Here is an 18,460-nt window from a genome sequence, read left to right as displayed (position 1 = left end):
TAATCTTCAGATATTTGTAGCTTGAGAAAAATATCTTGTTATTGACTGGTCCTTAGCAAAATGTACTGCATTAAGTAAAGAATGTAACTTTGCACCTGGGTAAAACCATGTTGCACAGCAGGCAGGGCAGATTTATAATGTTCAGAGAGATTTATATTTCAGAGAGGTCTGTCCAAACTCAAACCTAAATTGCAATGTAAAAATAAGGATGTCCAGCATTTGTGGGCTACATGTAAAAGCAGCCAGTATTTACTCTGCATTGCAAAATATTTTAATGTATTTGCACCCTTTGCATTGTAACATGGTTTGTTCTAGAATAGATACAAGTTACTTGCTTTTTTTTGTTTGCTTCCAACACAGAATCAACCCCTGTGTATATAAACGAATATAGTATTTGCTTCTCACACTACTCTGGATCATTAATAGTGGTATAAACAGTTTTCTTATAACACTATACCTTTGCCTAACTGGTAGCTATTGTAAGAGTTGTTCTAATATTTTTTGGCTGCTGGCTTTATTTATTTTGGGATAAATAAATTGTTGTTTTTTTTGTTTTTGTTTTTTAATGTAACTCTCCCACCTGCTGGTCACCAGAGGTATATCCTCACTCTATCTTCTGTGTACAAATAGTAATAACATACTCAGATTCTGTAATGTTTCCAATATTGATATTGTCCAACACTACAGCCCTTTGGCTGTTGTATCATTTTGATCTTATTGTATATCATATTGTGTTATTAGTGTAATTCTCTATTTACACATTTAATGCTGAGGAATCTCAGCATTAATATAAACATAAACATTTTTATTGAGAAAAAGGGGAGGTACATATACAAGAAAACACATCAGTATCAGTAATTGCATGAGTAACATAGTATCTAGTCACAAAACATCCAACTATTGTGCTCACCAAAGGAGCAGATTGTAGTACAAGAATTAATAAGGTAAGCGCATATACAATTCACATTAAAAATAAAATAAAATACAATTTAATAGACTAAAAGAAAACATCAAACTACTAAAAGAGTAGGAAAATAAAAAGATAACAGAAAACCCCCCAGGCCCAGGTGTAGCTGGTCTCTTCCTTTCCCCCTGACCTTTATTGCAGTGGAGGAAAACCGCATTTCCAGTAAAGAAAAAGAGTAGTATATGACAAGTGTGACATATGCAAGTATATAGTGTGAAAGATACACATAGATTATTCTAGACTACGCTATAAGAACCAAGTTGTAGTCTCAAACAGTTTCAATATATGTGTCCAAACATCAAGATCCAAGGAGTCAGTATACCCCCCACTTGGCATGAAACTTGGTCACTCATCTTTCAATAACAGGAATAGTTGCCCGCCTATCAAAATAAAGGAGCTGTAGCAGGGTATTTTAACTGCCAGAAGGGAGGGTGCTGTAGAAACTGTCCAGTTACGAAGTATCCATTTCTTTCCAACAGTGACAACTACTGTAAGAAAGGGCATCAATTCTGTCTTCGTCCTTGTAAGTGACTCTTATACAGATCTAACATGTAATCTTAATATACCCTTAGAGAAGTCATGTCATTTATTTTTTCATGTAATGACCTAGGGCCCGATTCAGTAAGGATCTCAACTGCGATCGCAATAGCGATTACGCATGCATTCTCACTGCGAAGGTATGCTAATGTCTGCGATCGCTATGCCATACACAGCATAAGGATGCCCCCTTTACCTTACGCACATCCGTAATACTTAGCAAGGATGGGAAACCATCGTAACATCGAGTACAATCGGAGCCTCTTGCGCAAGGCCTAACCTTACTCAGAAATTGCTAACCTGATCACACGCAGTGAGAGCCCAAGTTGCGTATGGCATTGCAGTGGATAATTTATGCAAGTCCCTGCAACAGCGTTCAACCACCCCCGCCATCACTCCCAAACGGTACTTCCTGTTAATCACTCTGCAGTGGGTCTGCAAAGTCACTGCGATCGCAATTCTGTTTGCAGTGGAGTGTTCGCGGATGCACACTGTGATGCATACGCATGCGCAGAAAGCAACAATCGACCGATTGCGTGCATAATAAACTGTGATAACTGCTGAATCCGGCCCCTAAAGTGTGCTACTCTAGCTGTTGATAACCTATTCTTATATTCTTTGAGGTCAATCCAATTATGTGTGAATTGCGAGTAGCAATTTTGTTTCTTGAAACTCGCAGACTTCGCACCAGTGCGCACTCCCGAGAACTGTCCAATCCAATAAAAAATGTCTATTCGCGGTACTCGCAGCGGAGGGGTGCAAATTGACTGCCAAATGTTATGTGAGAGAAGTGCATAAAATAGTGGGGAGACCATCCCGGACCCCCCAAAATTGATAATTTAGTTAGCAGGACCATAGAGAAGGCTGTTTGTGAGCATTAGGAAGGTACTACAGGTTTTTAAATGGTGTCAAATGGTTCATCCCAAACGAATTAAATGAAAAATGAAAAAAAAAAAAGTGATTTTGGGGTACTTTGAGGGCACCTTGAAAAATGTTAAAAAATATATAAATAAAAAATATATATATTTTTCAATTAAGAACATTTTGTAATTACATTTGGGGTGCCTAAACTAATGAAAAAGTTTATTTTGGGGTAGTTTGAGGACATTTTTTTTTACCCCCAAAAAATGACATGAATTGATAACATCCAAATGCCTAATTAGTCATTAGGGGTTTAGCACGTTTCCTGACATATTAACCTTAAAATAAAGATTTTTTTTCCCCATCTTTCACCCTCAGGGAGTTGCGAATGGAAATATATGTGAATTCAGTCTGACTGGTTCAGTGCGAGTTGCTAATTGGATTGCAAAATTAATTTGCTATGCGAATTCAAAGAGAAAATAGCAACTCGCACCTCGCAATTTGCACCTAATTAGATTGACCCCATTGTTCGCTTCTGATTCTCAGATGCAAACACAAATACCCAACACAAAAAAAAAAAACATGTCTGTCCAGAAGGTCACAAACAGGTACAGCAGGCACTCCCCCACACCAGCCCACTATTGTCCCCTGCAAATTCCATTCCCCTCACAAATTCAGCCATCTCCCACAGATTCACTCCCAGCTCCAGTAACATTGGCAAAGACTATGGAGATCACAGCAATTTTATTGCTGTGAATTGCTTAATGTTTTCAGAACATTCCAGCCTTCTACGATGCTGCTCTAACTAAAATTCCAGCAAATTATCTTTACTTAATTTGATGTTTGTTGGTTCTTTCTTGTTCCTGTCAGATTGTCTGTTGTGCTCTGTATTCTCATTTGAAGCCCAATCACTTACAATTTTGATTTGAAAATATTAGAAACTGTTTAAATGTTTTTTTTTCTTTCTCCTGCATTGCTGTTTGTTCTACATTTGTATGTAGTACTTTTGTTACTAGTCATCTCGGATACCTTTTCTATCTCTCTCTGCTTGTTAGATGGGAGGGAGGAGGATGGTTGTGAATATCGGAGTTTATATATCAAGCAGTGAAAAGCGTGGAGAAGTGGTCCAGTGGAGAAGTTGCCCATAGTAACCAATCAGCTCCTACCTATTGTTTTATAGACTGTACTTGATAAATGCTACTTCAAAGCTGATTGGTTGCTATGGGCAACTTCTCCACTGGTCCACTCTTCCACACTTTTCACTGCTTGATACATATTCCCCATTAATTGTCTCACTTGGTCTGTTTCTTTCCCCCCTGCAGGGGTCGATTAGCCATGTCACTTTTATTCTCTCCCTCTGACTTTACTCCTCCTGCTTCTTTAACTTTGGTTTCTTGGAACATGGGATGCCTTAATACACCCATTAAATGCAAGAAAGTTGTTGGTCACCTTAAGAGGTTAAAATCTGACATTATTTACTTTCAGGAGATGCTTGGAAGAAGGGTGTTGACTTCCGTAGCAATTTGGTAGGCAATTGTATTTCTGCTCCACATATTATGAAGTCTAGGGGTGTTGCCATCTTGCTAAACATTTAAGTTACTCTATCTTACAGACGTTTTAAGATCCTGAGGGCTGCTATGTGGTTTTAGAGCTACAAATTCATAATATATCCTATACACTGTTGAATATTTATGCCCCCGATGCCCAATAGTCCTCCTCCCTATTTATTTCCATGACATCTCCCAGGTGCTTCTACAATTTAATTACACTAATCTGATTTTGGGTGGCAATCTCAATGTGGTTGATAACCCTCTCCTTGATAGGACTCCGGGTTCGCTCTGCTCCAGCCTACCTGATCGCAGGCCTATTTCTCATGGTCTTACTGGTTCATGTCAACTTCTCAATCCCTCAGCTCGTTCATGTCTTTCATTCTGCAGTTCAACACTCTTTTTTCTACCTTATCTCAGAGCTTCAGGATGCATCGGAAGGCGATATCCTCATCATGTACCACGCCTCTATTTCTATTGTGCTCACCTTACCCTTGCTGTGTCCCTATTGCCGCTGTTTGTGTTTCCCTGTCTTATTTGTACTAAGTTGATCTCTAAAACTGATGCTAAATTACAGAGGTGGAAATGTCTGCACCTTTCTTATTTGGACTCGGTCAATCTTCTCAAAATGTCGATTTTCCCTAAAAACCTTTATCCTCTTCAGAATTGACATTCCTTTTGTCCAATAAATATACTTCTTATATAGATTCTCTTTTTTGCAAGATCCTTTTGGGCATTAGGAAACCTCAGCTGAGCCTTATCAAATTACAAAAATGTAAACATCATGGCAGAATAATTTCTTTTAATGTTGCTACTTACTAGTGCCAGATTAAGGGGAGGGGGCGACAGGGGCGGTCGTCCCGTTGCCCCCACACACAGATGGGCCCCTCACACATGGTCAGTCTGATCCTGTAATAGCTGAAAACAGGAGCTCTGTTAGTGAGTACATACAGCACAGAGTGGCTCCCAAGTCACCTCATCACGTCACGTCCACAACACTGATGAGAGGACTCACCCGGGAGCAGAACACAGAAGAACTGGAAGATTTCAGATGGAGCCTGAGCTGCCAAGGGAGGCAAGTACGGGATAGGGGTCTGGTTAAGGGAGGGGTATCAATTTTATTGGAGGGGGACACAAAACTTATTTGCCTAGGGCCCCTAGAAGCCTTAATCTGGCCCTGCTACTTACCGACTAGAGGTGTAGTTATAACATCTCCGGGATTGGATGTCAAGGCAACTAGATTGTCCGCATCTTATGTTAGCTCCTGCACCCTTTAATAGCCTATGAAAATGGTTGTTTTATTGGATAACTAAACTTTTACTATCAGTTCTGGAACATCCTGGAATTCTTGTTTGACCATTACAGGGGTAAAGAGACCTTTCTCCTTACTACTTACACCTCTGGTGCTGCCGCAGACTACTGCTGACCATAAATATGAGGCCCATGAAACCAATACTATTAAAATCTAGGTTCATGTGCCTTAATAAGTCTGGTGTGTGCTATTATATAACTTGGGCAAAGTCTCAGATATTGTGATGTTCTGCTGTCTACTACATAATTTGGCATTAAACCAACCTGTCCCATTAGATTATGTAATAGACAGTGAGCAGGCAGGGATTTTGTTAACTTCAGGCAAGACGCAGTATATAGAGTGGATGGGGGGGTTAAGCAGAGTCTGAATAACAACTAATTCACAAGCATACTTGCCCTTGTTGTGTAAATCATGTAATGACACACTGTTTTGTGTTAGGCACAGCAGGTGTCCTGTCTAGTTGTGATTCATGTCAGCACAGGTGTAACCTGGAAAGGCATAATTGGCCCAACAGAATTACAACACATGCAAGAATGTCCAAACAAGCAAAACAAAACTTCTATTTCAGTACGCTGATACTCTGCAATCGCCAGTAGTTTGATGTTCTTGCAAATCTGATATTATTTTTATCTGCGCATGTGCAGATCTGGTCCTGCGATGTTGGGCGCAGGCGACGGATGAGTGACAGTCCAGTTTTCTGGTCGTGCCAAAGCCAGTAGTTGCCAAAGCCAGTTTCACTTGCCCTGGTAGCGTGGTTTTGCCGGACATCCTGAGTAACCTGATGCTGCGTCTTTGTACGCAGCCAGCGGATCTGAGGAAGCCAGCAGTGGGCATCTGTTTACTAAAGACACCACTTATATTCACAGATACTTGCATCCGAAGTTGCAGCACCGATCCACACTGCATCCATCTCTGAATCAGACCCAAAGACGTAGCATTGGACGCAGATCAGTCAATTATTGAAGTTCTGAGTAACCCTATGGTCGTGTAGAATGGCCGACAGAACTAAGACGCTAGTGACTTAACAATTGTGTATGGGATATGCACCCAAAATGGTCTCAACACAACTGAGCATGATTCGCCACCCTCCCGTTACCGCCCACAAATGGTCCCTGACTGTCAATCACTTTACAAATAAATCCTCTCTACGACCGCCATCACAAGACCAGCATTACACATGCGCAGTAGAAAAAACATTGGCCTTCGGCGAAAATGTCGGAACTGTGTCCATCTCTGATTCTGGTACTGTGATTCATTATCTAACATGCTCATTTTTTAATGGAATTAATGGTAAACATTTAAGCAAATATTGTTGATAAAATTGTGATAAAACATGCCTTAATGTAAGAAACTAGTATTGGAACATAACAAAAAGAAAAAAAAATGTGTTACTGTAAAAATGTGTTAAACCAATAAAAGAACGATTGATTCTATTTCCCCTTCAGCTACAGGACCCGGATGTGATGTGGAGTGAGGGCGGAAATGCGGTTCCATGACCTGACAGCGCTGTTATGTTGTCTCAACTGTAGTATGTGGCCACCAATAGTAGAAAATTGTAGCCTCGCGGGCTTGCTTCACTCTCCATGCTTTCGGCACAGTAGCTTGCTTCGCTCACCACTGGTTACTATTACCACTCTATGTCCACGTGGATAGTAACTGATGACATCAGGGACCATTTGGTGAAGGGCATATAGACACCATAAAAGAACTGCTTCCTCCAGGGCAGCACTCACAGAAGATGGCAGATATCTGTTGTGCACCGTTCCAGCCTTTTCCTCCTGTGCACCATAGCTAGTAGATGGGAGTGACACTGCTTGTGAGAAAAAACACCTTGTTAATATGGGATTCATTAATTTATGTGACACCTGTGACAGCAGCACAGAAACACATGCTTTATTTACATTTACCAGCAACAATACTTCCTACTGAGCACTCTGGGCTTGATTCAGAGTTGTCCGCTAATGCCATCACAGCTGTGATCCCGTTCGCAGCTGCTGTGCGAAAATATGCAAATGTCGTAGACACCGATCATATTGAGACACTCACCTGTGGCTTTGCAGATCCAAAGATGCAGCACAGCGTACAATGATGCAGCATTGGTCATAGACCACTCGATTATCACAGTTCTGAGTAATCCTATGGTTACACAGGATGGCCCGGAGGAACTGAGACGCCAGAGCCGCCTTCACGGCGTACGTGATCACAGGCTGTGACATGCCCCGAAATGGTCTCGACACATCTTCGCTCTTTGCTGCCACTCCCTGTTACCTCCCACAAATGCTCTCTGACTGTCAATCACACTGCAAGTAAAAAATTGTGGCAATTGACTACAGTAATGTACATTGGCGCACGTGCAGTTTACCGATAATTACTCAACTGCGTAAATATCAGCATTGCGTACATCTTTGAATTAGGCCCTTTGTCATGTGGTGCTTATTACTGATTTTCTTTGTGGAGCTGTGACTATAACAGTAAAACACTGCGAAAATATTGATTTTGTAACCCTAAAGCAGGGGTTCCCAACCATGATCTTCAAGGCACACTAACAGTCCAGGTTTTAAGGATAGCCATACTTGAGCCCAGGTGTCTTAAATTGTACCTCAGTTACTTTGATTTAACCATCTGTGCTGAAGCATGGATATACTATCGATTCCTACCTATCTATACACTCTAAAAATGTCGCTATTTAGCGTTATGAGTCGCACAAGAAATTGCTTTCAGACTTTGATTGTGGCTCCAAAGCACAAAAAGTTATTATTCACCATAAAAGCAGATAGTTACACGCTGTGATCTAAATACAATTAGCGCAAACAAATTATACAGTCACAAGGTACAGTCGTTACATATGCATGCCCTCTGGATCCAGATCCCGGCATCAAAGATGAAACCTCCGTCTACAGCAAAGAAAGGATGACTGGCATCTAGTTTCAGAGAGCCTGCATATATACCCTTACAGAGATAGGCAATACAATAGAACAGGTTGGCATGATTCCATTGGTTCTTCTTCCTAGTTCTTCTGTTACAGTACAGTTCATAGGTCAGTTCATATGGTCACAGTCCAGCCTCCAACAGCTCTTTGTGTCCATTTTCCCGCTGGATAACAAATCTAAACTGGGTGCCTTACAGAGTACATTTTAATGCCTAACTCTCTATGATCCATAATGTGCAGACACATGTTGCGATTTCTTCACCGATGGAACTGGAAATCTGCAAAGACACAGTGGTTTAGAATGACACGAAACACGCTCTGCTTATCATGCACTAAACCTTAGATAGCAAATAACATGTATTTCACAACATTACTGATAATGAATAAAACCTTAAATATTAACCTTAATGCTAGGGAACCTTTTTATGTAAGTGTGCAGAGTGTAAGTATTGGGATATTAAGCAAAGACGCTAATTAGCGTTGTGTGTCTACGTGTTTGTGAAGTACACCGTGGTACATGTTTTGCAGGGTTGATCATATTATATGTTTATATCAATGTATGCATTTATATACTGGGAACTTTTAACATTGTTCTATTGTGTGGGAATCGCATGACGCTAAATAATAGCATCGCCGTATGTACTTATAATGTGTGAGATTCGCTAAAATGGGGCTGGGCGGCCAGTCGCAAATTGGCGTCTTGTGGCCATTCACAAAAATGGCGTCGTGCAGATTTTAGTTTTAACAGATTCAGTCTCAGCCAATTATCCGGCTTCGACAATACAGTAACTAAAACCTGTACTGTTAGTGTGCCTTGAGGACCGAGATTGGGAAACACTGCCCTAAAGTATGCGTTTCTTTAGTTTTTGCACATATATTACAGTAGTTAATAGAACAAGAACAGTGGGCCTGATTCAGAGAAGGACACCAATCGCACAGCCACTGCGTTTTTTGTACGCAATGGCTGTGCGAAATTATGCGCATCCCACAGGAGGCATCAAGTATAAAAAGGGATCTACTGCCAGCATCTCAGATTTTAGGGCTGCGTCTGAATACACAGCATTGGATCTACATCACGACCATCGATAGCAGCATCGGTCATAGGCTACTCTGAATGGCCGCCTCATCTCCGCTGCTGAGGCCGGTAAATCTGTGTTGGGAAACGCATTCCTCGGCAATCCCACAAAACTGAGCCGGCACGCCTCCGTTTTGGGAAACAGTCCCCGACTCCACCCAGAACGCCTGCAGCCAGTCAATCAGGCTGCGGCGTCCATGACACTGCAAGTGACATCACAGGACAAGATCTATACATGCAAAGCACGGCTTCTGCGCATGTGTAGATCTTAAACAATCGGAGATGTACCTGAACATCAGAACATCCGTACATCTATGAATTTGGCCCAGTGTTTGATTTGTTTATGTGAATGCATTTGTGATTACTTCATAAAGACTTGTGAAACAGGCTGCAAAATTAAGATATCTAGGGGTATATTTACTAAAACACAGTTTTGAGTTTTTGGGCAAAACTGACCAAAAATACCAACTTTAGAGCACTTTAGAACATCTGACCCACAAACGATTATTTATCATAGACCAGATTAGGACCCTCAGATTTACTTATACTCCTTTCAGACATAAACCCCGGCTCGCACCCTTAACATTAAAGACGGGTTGAAGCTGGGGTTTCAGTATCTCCTTTCACACCTGGGTGATGGACCCAGGTTATTCCCGGGTCGGTACCCTTCAAACCGGACCCGGGTCTTCCAGTGACTGGATCTTCCGTCTAACAGTGAATGTTTGGAGAGTATGTTATCTCCAATCGCTACTGTGCACACCAATCAAGTCCTTTTAGGCATGACCCAATTCCTCAAGACTCGGGTCATGCCTTTCAGACATAAGCCGGGCACTGACACAGGTTGCAAGTCCTGGGAATAACCTTGGTTGATTGAAGGGGCGCGGACACAGGACGGTCAACCCGGTCAGTTCCTTTCAGACATAAGCAGGACCCATAAGTAGGATTCCCAGATTTTTGATTATGTCTGAAAGGGGTATAATGGTGGGTGTTAAGACCAACCAAAACCCGACCATAAATTGGTGGCAAACCCACCCAAACAATAGACCTTCCTGAGGGCCCTTAATGTCCAGGCATGCTGGCACTTGTTGTTCATGCCGGGGTTGGCTTGCTGGGGCTTGCAGTCCACCTGTAATTAACAATATTATTATATACTATTTAACTATTAACTCTGCACCCACTGCCACCAGCCCAAGGCTGGTTGTTCCTTAGGAGGGTAAACCCCATCTTATTTTTGAGGTCCCTGCTTTCCAAGGTCCTCGAGCACTGGGCTGACCATTTTGGGTCTAGTTAATGTTAAGGCAGGGGGACCCATGCTGTGTGGCTCCCTGTTGTAGCATTATCCTCTCGCTTGGTTCAACCTGCTACTGGTTATAGGAAAATAGTGGGAACCCTGGTTATTAGGGGGGACCCCAAGTTATTGTTTTTTTATAACGCTTTATTTACCTTTTAAGATAACGAAGCCTGCAGATTGCGGCAGGACTGCAGTCGGATCTGCTGTGGTATAGGGGTTTGAAATCCGATGGATAACATCAGATACCAAATAGCAGTCAAAACCGAGGCATAGTAAATGCTGTTTTTTTAGACTGCAATCTGACGTTGATACGTTTTCAAATAGGCTCAAAACCGACGGTTAGTACATTTACCCCCTAGTGAGGTACCCATGAGAGAATTGGTTTCTGTGCCTAAACCAAGTACCCAATGGACTCATATATCCATGCACTTCATCAAGCTACCATGTGTAAAGGTGGTAGTTGACCGTTTCAGTAAAATGGCTAATTTTATTCCACTTCCTAAGTCACTTTCAGCAAAACATCAGGATCCCATCTTCATTCAATACATTTTCAGATTGCATGAAATTCCCTGTAATATTGTTTTGGATAGAGGAATGTGATTTGTGACCTGGTTCTGAAGATCTTTTTGTAGATTGTTGGACATGGAATTATGGGCCTTATTCAGCAGCGTACCCAATTGCAATTACGTATGCAGATCGATTGATTGTTTAACACTGCGTATGCACCACACTGTGCGTGCGCTGTGATCGCACTGTGATTACGGACGCACTGAGGTATCCATCACAGAGTGAGTGACAGGCTGGTGACGGGGGAGTGGCTGGAAAAACGCAGGTGTGTCTGTCCATTTGAACGCCATTTCCTGAGCGTGCATAAATTAGCCACTATGATTGCATACACAGCTTGAGTACTCACTGTGTGCGACGAGACTTGCAGTTTCTGCGGCTGGTCAGACCTGATGTTGCATGACGGGCCGATGTGCGTCGATGGTAACGATGCATACGGAGTGCGAGGTAGTATGGATGTGAGAAAGCAACAGTGGGCATCTCTATGCTGGATGAGCTATGGCAGGCATTAGCATACAGTCGCAGCTGCGTTCCGTGCAAATTCGCAGCCGCATACACAATAGCAATCCTTACCGAATCAGGCCCTATCTGTTTAAACTGCTGATCATCCTCAACTAATAGACAAACTGAAAGAATAAATCAGTCTATTGAATTATATATACAACAGTCAGCCATAACATTAAAACCACTGACAAAGTGAAGCAAATAACTTTGATTATCTCATTACAATGGCACCTTTCAAGAAGTGGAATATACAGTCAGGTGCATAAATATTGGGACATTGACAGAATTTTAATATTTTGGCCTCTATTCACCACCACAATGGCTTTGAAATGAAACAAACAAGATGTGCTTTAACTGCAGACTTTCAGATTTAATTTGAGGGTAATTACATCCAAATCAGGTCAACGATGTAGGAATTACAACGATTTCTATATGTGCCTCCCACTTTTTAAGGGGCTAACAGTAATGGGACTATCAACTCAAAAGCTATTTCATGGACAGGTGTGGGCTATTCCCTCGTTATTTCATTATCAATTAAGCAGGTAAAAGGTCTGGAGTTGATTCTAGGTGTGACATTTGCATTTGGAATCAGTTGCTGTCGACTCTCAATATGATATCCAAAGAGCTTTCACTATCAGTGAAGCAAGCCATCATTAGGCTGAAAAATCAAAACAAACCCATCAGAGAGATAGCAAAAACATTAGGTGTGGCCAAATCAACTGTTTGGAACATTCTTAAAAAGAAAGAATGCACCGGAGAGCTCAGCAACAACAAAAGACCCGGAAGACCACGGAAAACAACTATGGTAGATGACAGAAGAATTATTTCCCTGAAGAAAAACCCCTTCACAACAGTTGGCCAAATCAAGAACACTCTCCAGGAGGTAGGTGTATATGTGTCAAAGTCAACAATCAAGAGAAGACTTCACAAGAGTGAATATAGAGGGTTCACCACAAGATGTAAACCATTGGTGAGCCACAAAAACAGGAAGACCAGATTAGAGTTTGCCAAACAACATCTAAAAAAGCCATTACAGTTCTGGAACAACATCCTATGGACAGATGAGACAAAGATCAACTTGTACCAGAGTGATGGGAAGAGAAGAGTATGGAGAAGGAAAGGAACTGCTCATGATCCAAAAAATACCACCTCATCAGTGAAGCATGGTGGTGGTAGTGTCATGGCGTGGGCATGTATGGTTGCCAATGGAACTGATTCCCTTGTATTTATTGATGATGTGACTGCTGACAAAAGCAGCAGAATGAATTCTGAAGTGTTTCGGGCAATATTATATGCTCATATTCAGTCAAATGCTTCAGAACTCATTGGACGGCGCTTTACAGTGCAGATGGACAATGACCCGAAGCATACTGCAAAAGCAACCAAAGAGTTTTTTAAGGCTAAAAAGTGGAATGTTATGCAATGGCCAAATCAATCCCCTGACCTCAATCCGATTGAGCATGCATTTCACTTGATGAAGACAAAACTGAAGGAAAAATGCCCCAAGAACAAGCAGGAACTGAAGATATTTGCAGTAGAGGCCTGGCAGAGCATCACCAGGGATGAAACCCAGTGTCTGGTGATGTCTATGCGTTCCAGACTTCAGGCTGTAATTGCCTGCAAAGGATTTGCAACAAAGTATTAAAAAGTGAAAGTTAGATTTAGGATTGTTTAGTTTGTCCCATTACTTTTGGCCCCTTGAAAAGTGGGAGGCACATATAGAAACCGTTGTAATTCCTACACCGTTCACCTGATTTGGATGTAATTACCCTCAAATTAAATCTGAAAGTCTGCAGTTAAAGCACATCTTGTTTGTTTCATTTCAAAGTCATTGTGGTGGTGAATAGAGGTCAACATATGAAAATTCTGTCAATGTCCCAATATTTATGCACCTGACTGTATAGGCAGCAAGTGATAGAGCAAATGTAAGGATCTGAACAACTTTGACAAGGGCCAAATTGTGATGGCTTAATAACTGGATCAGAGCATCTTCAAAACCGCAGGTCTTGTGGTGTGTTCCCATTATGCAGTGGTTACTAAAAGTGGTCCAAGGAAGGACAACCAGCGACAGGGTCATCTGCACCCAAGGCTCATTGATACGCTTGGGGAGTGAAGGCTAGCCAGTCTGATCCTCTCCAACAGAAGTGCTACTAGAGCACAAATTGCAGAAAAAGTTAATCCTGGCTATGATAGAAAGGTGTCAGAATACACAGGGTCTGATTCAGCAGTGCACGCCAGTGCACTGCTGAACGCAGATTCCCGATATTTGGGAATCTGTGCATGTGCAGAACGGGTCTGCGAGTACGCATGCAACTGGCAGAAGACTGTCAGTGATGCCCCTTTAACACCAGAGCAAAAACCTGGGATTTTGCTGGGTCTACCTGGGTCACAGCTCAGTGTTAAAGGGTCCCTGAAACATAACCCGGGTCAAGTGAGCTGGCAATCCAACCCAGCTATCTACCAGGGTTAGACTCAGGATGGACCTGGGTAATGGTGCAGTGTAAAGAGCGCAACCTGGGTTATCCGACCTGAGTCATGCCTAAAATTAACTGATTGGTGGTTGTGGAGCAGTCACCTCCCACTTTTTATGAGCTCACAAGTTTAGCAGGGCAGACCCAGGTTCAGTGTGAACGGGGATGACCTGAGAATAACTTAGATCAATGGTTCTGTGTAAATGGTGTCTGACCTGGGCTGGAACCATATCTGAAAACCCGAGTCGGACCCAGGTTTTTGGTGGAAAAGAGGTAAAATTGACAGTCTGCTGCCATTTGGGGGTGGGGAGGGGGCAGAGACAGACTCCATTACCCGAAACGGAGGCATTTGCTGCCATTGGGGGCAGAGAAGAGGCCAGGATCTCCGTTGGGTGACAGATATTTCCTGGCCTCCTCCTCTAAACTGTGGTGGCCGGCTGCGGGACCCTATCGGGCACCGCAGCGGGCCGATGGTACACAGATTACCCGATGCTGCATTGAACAATGCAGCTCGGTTAAGTAATGCACAGGGGACGTGATACCTCCTGTGCATTACCATATCTGCAAAGGATCGCAATTGCAAAGCTGTCTGAGTGGTACAGAATCAGGCCCACAGCCCTATGTACACTGCTGAAAGTGCTTACAATGGGCACAAGTGTCAGAACTGGACTATGGAGCAATGGAAGAAGGTGGCCTGGCCTGATGAATCACATTTTCTTTTACATCAAGTAGATGTGCGTCGTTTACCTGGGTATGAAATGGCATCAGAATGCACTATGAGGAGAACAAGCTGGCTTGCTTTGGGCAAAGTTCTGCTTGGAAACCTTGTGTCCTGGCATTCATGTGTATGTTACTTTGACACGTACCACCTACCTAAACATTGTTGCTGACCAATTATACCCCTTCATGGCAATAGTATTCCCTGATGGAAATGGCCTCTTTCAGAAGGAGAATGCGCCCTGTCACAGTGCAAAAATTGTTCAGGAATGGTTTGAAGAACATGACAAAGAGTTCACGGTGTTAACTTGGCCTCCAAATTCCAAAGATATCAATCTGATCGAGCATCCATGGTATGTGCTAGAAAAACAAATCTAAGCCATGGAGGCCTCACCTACAGGACTTATAGGATCTGCTGTTAATATATTGGTCAAGGATAATTGTTCTCAGCGCTTGCTCCACGCCTAAGCTAAATTACAACCACACCTGCTGAAGAATAATTAAGAGGTAATTGCCCACCTCATACGAACACTAGACCATAGAAATATAATTCTACGCTGGTATGATTGGTATATTCATAAAAATTATTTATTCAATAATACATATCCCATAAAATCAAGTCAATACCAACTTTTAAAAGAATAGCAGCACTGAGTTACATTCGCACATTAGTACATTACTATTACGCAAACTTGGCAACATTGAATTGAAACAGTGAAAAAGAAAAAAGAAAGTGACCGTAATTTAGCAGAATAGCTTGAGTATGTTAGTAAATGTCCAAAGTCCAACCTTCTGTTCCAATAGTTGCATTTGTGCAGATGAAACTCACTTGTATTGTACAAATAGGAGAACAATCTTATTAAAGGTTATTTGACTTATTATAAATTTGTGGAAATGCCTCCAGTATAGTATATAGGTATGAGACTCGGTGCTTAGATGCTGGGAACACACATATTGTAACGAGCTTCTGTGCGTATAAAAGTCCTTGAATATAAAATAGATGAAATTGCTGGTGTACTGATTACACCTTTACCTCTGGTCACCCCTGTGACCTTTTTCAAGTGGAGTCCATGCTTCGACGGGTCAGAGCTGTTATGGCAGAACGAGGGGGACTCACAAAATATTAAGCAGGTGGTTTTAATACTATGGCTGATGGGTGTATGTTAGTACTATATAAATAAAAGTTACCATACCACTAGCATGACCTTTAATATGTTTAGTAGTATCAGTAAGAGATCGATTTTTTTTGTCATCAATATACTGTTAGTACTTTACAGACAGCTGGAAACCATGCTACAATGACTTGGCTTATAGTTTTCCTTTATTTCACTACATGCGCGGGATGTACCAAAGGTGAAAATGCAGTAAAACACCCCCGAAAATGCAGTTTTGGGGGTTTTACCGCATTCCCAATATGTACTTCAGGTGGCGTTACCCAATAGAAGCCTATGGGCTTATTGGGATGCTCCCCCTTGGGTGGGATCCGATCAGATCTCTCCCATCACCACCCCGAGTCCTTCTGCGCATGTACAGAAGAACGCCAGAGGGACTTCTGGGTGTTAAACCTGGAAGTCCCTCTGTCCGGAGCCATCGCAAGGACAGCTCTTATCGAGAGAGCTGTCCTTTGCGATATTCTTGGTACATATCGCGTGCAGTATGTACCCGAAGACAGGATCTATGTACTAATAATTACAGTACTACCGCAATTATTATGTACCTAAATTGCCGGGGATATTTTCATTTTTAATAAAAATATATTGGCTATGTACTACGGGGAACTCACAGGGAAAGCAGTTGCGGTAACCGCTGTCCCTGTGAGTTATATCCCCAGCATTTAGGAGAAGTCTTTCACAGAAGTGAAAGACTTCCCCAAGGGAAGCTGACACTGCGCATGCGCTCAGTGTCAGCTTCCGGAGCCGGCCAGGGACTGCGGGGGAGAGATCGAAAGATCTCTCTCCTGCACTGGGAGCCCCCATAGGCTTACAGTATTTTACACCATCTGAAGATGGTGTTATCTACCGGTGCTTAGTTTTTTGGAGATTTGTACATAGGGCTGAGGAGCTGATCCAGAGCTGTTCGCTAGATGCGATCGCTCGCACGATGTGTATGCAAATTGCGTAGGCAGTGCAATCACACAGCAATGCATTAGCACGCCTAGTATTTCTTAGAGAGCGATCACATAGTGTATGCGGACACCCACCAGCCTGTCTTAAGACGCCCACTTGTGCACGTCATATCCAGGAAGTGTATGCAACCATCCGTACATCGGAAGCTATTGCAGCGCTTGAGGTTGACCATACCCTGCCACAAGCACTGCGAGCACTTCAGTGTAAAAACTAGCCAGGTGACGTGTACTATGATGCTGTCTTTTAATTATGAACACCTCTAAAAAGCCTTTGAGATGCTCAGGCACGCCTGCGTTTGCACCTCCACTCCCCCGTTTTTTAATTGCCAGCCCGTTACCACCTACAAACGGCTTCCCGTCACTCACTGTGCTGAACTGTCTATGTGCAGCGAGTGAACGCATTGTGATCTTTCGCTAAGGTAGGCGCACAATGCATACACACTGCATACCATCGGCAGCAGCGAGCGGGTCTGAATTAGCTCCTGAGATCGAAGTCCCCATTGATAATTGCGATCTGCAGTGCTAATTAGCACTTTGCTAGAGATTTCTGTGAAATCTCCTGCATTGTGCTATTAGTAGATAAGAACAATACATAAAATTATGCAGAAACTACAGTTGAGATTTAGCACAGCAGCATGCTGAAATTTTCATGTGTACATTAATGTGTAAAGGGGTCTATCCAGTAGGCGACCTGAAAGACTGAACGTCTAGCGTTCAGACCTTCAGGTCGTCGAGGTGCGGTGCCCGCACTGAACGTCATTCAGTGCAGGAGTCCGACCTACTATGTATGAACATGCCGAACCTGACGAGTGTTGTCAGGTTGACGGGCATGTTCAGTAGACAGTCGGGTCAGCAAGGACCCAGCGTGCACGCGCATCGCTGGTCCTTGCCGGCTATCCATTACACAACTTTGTGAACAATGCGACCAAAACCTCCTGGTTTTGGTCGGATTGTTCATAAAGTCGTGTAATGGATATGCCCCTTAACAATAGCACTCTATAAATAATTTTTAATAATAATGTGGAAGCGAAAAAAAACATTCTACAAAAAGCCATAATTGTTTTCTTCAAACCTATTTTGCATCCAAATGTGGCTACCAAGCATGACATCACACGTGAGCCTGAGAAAGAATACATCACATTTTATAGTCAATGGCATTCCTTTTCTGCAGACCAGACTGGCATTCCTTTTCGGTTGATGCTAGATCCTATGTGCAAAAAGGACCTCTGTGACGTAACAACCACGTTCTGCACACCAGCCTGTCATTCCTTTTTAGTACATCCCTATTTTTACACAAATAATCAGCTTAATACAAATATGTCGGGCAATTTTTTTTTCTTATTAGATTTCAATAAGCTTTCCACACAAATGTGTCTTATGTGGGGGAAAAAAAACAACAGATTAAAAATAGAATTGACGATTTAATAAATATCCACACATAGAACAGCTAACGTGTGTGAGCGTTAAACCCGAAAGGACAGCCATATATTTTGCACTTTCAACAATGGACGGCCGCCGCCGCCTTCCGAGAAAGTTCGAGATGTATAGATCTCTCTCTCC

Source organism: Taudactylus pleione, unplaced genomic scaffold (genome assembly GCF_031769625.1).
Source record: "Taudactylus pleione unplaced genomic scaffold, aTauple2 ptg000397bl, whole genome shotgun sequence".
NCBI lineage: Eukaryota > Metazoa > Chordata > Amphibia > Anura > Myobatrachidae > Taudactylus > Taudactylus pleione.
The sequence above is the reverse complement of the archived record's forward strand: the minus strand, read 5'-3'. Positions refer to the sequence as shown.